This window comes from Ictidomys tridecemlineatus, chromosome 2 (genome assembly GCF_052094955.1).
Source record: "Ictidomys tridecemlineatus isolate mIctTri1 chromosome 2, mIctTri1.hap1, whole genome shotgun sequence".
NCBI classification, from domain to species: domain Eukaryota; kingdom Metazoa; phylum Chordata; class Mammalia; order Rodentia; family Sciuridae; genus Ictidomys; species Ictidomys tridecemlineatus.
In genome coordinates this window covers 76,627,507-76,631,520 of record NC_135478.1, presented here as the reverse complement: position 1 = coordinate 76,631,520, position 4,014 = coordinate 76,627,507, and positions in this window count along the sequence as shown.

Below are 4,014 nucleotides of genomic sequence, written 5' to 3'. Positions count from 1 at the left end.
AAGAAAGAAAGAAAAAATGCTGAAAGATGCCGTCACTAAAGACCATCGTAGGTTCATTCAGAGGAAAATCCAGAATCTACAGAGACAGAGAGGAGCTTGCTGGAGGGGGGCTGGAGGGGCCTCGTGGGGGGGCGGGGGGGATGGCCGCTGCAGGGCCCTGGGTCTCTTTCTGGGGTAATGAAATGCTCTAAAATCGATTCGGGCTATGGTTTCACAATTCAGTGAAGATTCTAAAAAACCATTGAATCATGTACTTTAAATGGCCGAACTGTGAGGTTATGTGGATCACATTTCAATAAAGCTGTTATTTAAAAAAAAAAAAAAAGAAAGAAAGAAAGAAAGAAAGAAAGTTTCCCTGGCTCTCAACTTATCTCTGTGGCTCCTCACGAGCCCCAAAGCTGCCCGCATCCCGACTGGGGCTGCGCTGCTGCACAGTGGTTTCTTAAAGGCCGTTTCCTCAGCACCTGGCCAAAACCCAGGAGGGATTCTTATCTCTTTAAAAGCGGGAGAGGAGGAGATGAAAGCCTGGTCCCCCGGCCAGCCAGGCACCCAGTTCTTCTCCTGGGCCGCGTTACTATGACAACAGAGAGCTGCCACCAGGCACTTTTGGGATGCGGCTGGACCCAGGCCAGTGGGTCGCCCCTCGGCCCAGCAACCCAGACCCTGGCTGCCTGGAGTCGAGGGGAGGCAGAAGTGGGGAGAAGGGGGGACCCCACTCCATCCTGGCCCAAGAGCCCATCCAAGTCACCGTCCCCATGCAGGAGGAAGAGAAGGTCTCAGCCACACTGTTTTGAGGCTGTGATCTAAAGCAGCATGGTGAGCACTGGTGCTGGCGTCCAGGTCAACACGACCACGGCTCTGGACAGGAGTAGGTGGCTTCTCTGACCAGCGGGTCGCTGAGCTGGAAGCTCTTCACCGCACACCTGGGCAGGGCAGGGGGCAAGAGGGATCCATGATTCCCACAGACGCCCCCCACCTGCACACACTCCCTGGCTCAAGGACCCTGGAGACTCAGCCACAGGGGGCTCCGGAAGCTTCTGTCCCCTGGCAGTTAGAACCTTTGGGACTAAGAGGGCAGGGGCAGCGGTGGAAGGGGAGGAGCCTCCAAGATGGTCCCCAGGGCCTCTCATCTCCTGAGGAGGCTCATGGGGCCCCGCCCACGTTGTGCCAAGGATCATCTGTGTGGCAGCCAATAGAAAATAGGAAAGGGGACAGTGGGTGACTTCCAAAGCTCAGTCACACGAGATCTGTCACTCGTGGATCACTCCTTCCGGGAGGAGTCGGCCACCATGTTGGGAGGACACTGAGCAGTCACCCACGTGGAGAGGCACCGAAGCCCTGGCCACCTTGTGTATGGTGCTGAGCCTCCGCCACACCTCCATTCACTACCGCCCCACACGACCTCCTGACTGCAATCTGGGGAGAGACCCCCTGCCAAGACAGGTAGCTGAGCTGCTTCTGGATTCTTGATTCAAAATATGGAGGGTAATAAATGCTTATTGTTTGAAGATGCAAACTGTTGGCTTGGTTTGTTATAGAGCAATGGAGACCTGATACGAGTAGATGCAGATGTCCTTGGAGGTCCAGAACCTGTGATGAGAAGATGACTTTGCCAGGCTTTCCCTCCCTGTCCCCACCTCCAGCTCCCTAAGCACCATTACATAAGATGGCTCTGGAGTCCAGAGAGAGACCTGTAGCCTCCCGTGGTCCTTACCTTCTACTGGCCTGTTCTCCCACCCACGTAACCAAAGAGTTAAAATGTTACCTGTCATCTCCAAAATCTTAGGGTGGTATGATGGTTGCAACCCTAACTTGGAGTCAGGGAGACTGGTTGTGACACAGGCTCTGTCCCTGGGGAACTTGATGCTCACTACCTAATTTTTCTGAGCCTCAGCTTTGCCTTCCACAAAGTAAATTTAATAATATCGATTTATAGCATTACCATAAGAAATCACACAGTAAACGCTCGATAATGAGACAGCATGGCAGTTACGGTGACATCCACTTAAAACTCAGTTGCAAGGGGATCAGAGACTAAGGACTTCATGGGACTGGTGCGAGGGCCCCAGGGTAAGGGTCTTTTAAAAACTCCCCAGGTGATTCGTGGAGACTCTCCGCCCTAGAGAAATTTCCAACATGAGCCCCAGAATCCTACAGGAATTTCACTGCAGTAAATGTCTGTAATAGAGGAAGATTACAAATGATCCAAACGCCCACCAGCCACTAAGCAGGATGTGTGTCACGGAGACTTACACAGCAAAGTGGCACGATCCAACACTATGGTGCCACATGAACATAAATCTCTAAAATCCTATTCTGAGCTCCCAAAATGCCGAAACACACATATAGCATATATAATGTGTTCAAACATGTAGAACATTCTCATATTGTTATTTAGAAATGTACATATATTGCTAGAAGGCCATACTTGGGAATAAAAGCATTAAATTCCAAGATGGAACCTCTGGACAAGGGGGGGGGTGGGGTGGAGCTCTCTGATGATGATTATTCTTACACCGCTGGCCAGCACACAGGTGCCCATGGAATACCTGAGATTTTTGCATGCCTGAAATATTTCCCCATTTAAAAATACATGTGCATAGAGCTGGGTGTGGGGGTGCATGCCTGTCATCCTAGCGGCTCAGGAGGTTGAGGCAGGAAGATCATGGGTTCAAAGCCAGCCTCAGCAACAGTGAGGCCCTAAGCCACTCAGTGAGACCCTGTCTCTAAATAAAATACAGAATAGGGCTGGGGATGGGGCTCAGTGGTCCAGTGCCCCTGAGTTCAATCCCTGGTACCCACCCCCAAAAAATACATGTGCATAGAAGATTTTCCAGTAGAACTGTAGGTGGGTGTTTTTCTTCCTGTTTTATGTTTGCATGTGTCTCCTAGTGTGTCTATAGTGATCCACTCTTGCTGTTAAGAAATAAATTAGTTGGTTATTTAACCATAAAAAAGTACACAAGGACAATTTTTGAAACAGCCTGCTCCAAAAACGCCTGCACATGAGTTCTAAAACATTAGTGCAGATGAACTTGACATCACTCGACACACAACATCCTGAGGTCAGAGATTGGGGTCATCAGCCCAGGGACACTCACCTTGGGTCCCTAAAATCCTGTCTCTTGGGAATGCCTCAGAAACCAGGCCCAACCCCAGCAGATAGAAGGAGAACTCGTCAGGGAGGGGCAGCTGGGGTGGGGGCCCTTCTCTAGCAGCCTAAGTTACAGGGAGGGAAGAGAACCCAGGCCGGCTGGGGGAGGAGCGGAAGCTGGGGGCGGTGGAGCAACAGCAGGTATGGTTTATTTCCTTTTAACAAAGTTGAGAAATTTTGGAGCCAACCCCATGCAACAGAGCCTCAAGCTGGGGAGTCTGGCTTTTTCCTAAGCCATAGGATCTGCCTCTGCTAGCAAAGAGTGCTTGGCAGCTGTTCTTAAAGACACAGGGAGGATTTGGTTTGTTTCATGTGAGTAATGGACACCCTTCCCATGCAGCTGCATTCCTCCAAGAGCCACAGAGAGGTCATTTCCACCTAATACGGCATGCTCAAGATGGGGAAATCCAGGTTTCAATTCCATTTCAGGGACTATATTTTGTGCATTCAACAAAAAATGGAGTGTAAAATCTCCTAACAAGGTTGAATAAAAACAGCGCTAACAGGTGAGCTACTGCCCCCTGGTGTCCACAGCTGAAATGGTCGCTTGTGATGTTTCTTCCTGTGTCCCTCCCTGACACCTCCTCCACCCCATCTTAACAGCCCACAACAAGGGTTGCAATCTGGCAGCCCCCTGTAATCAGCAGGAAGACACGCCCACTTTTTAAAAATCTGGAGATTTGTTCAAGAATCTAGACCTGACATTTCTTGTAAGAAACTGGAAAATCTGTCAATTGCTGGACCACAGCTCAAAATAATAAATGTGGAAAACTGTCAGCTACAACTGAGAAGCTGCTGCCCACTTTTCATAAAGCCTGTGCTCTCAGACTCCCCACACTCCCCCTCTCTCCCTACTGTCT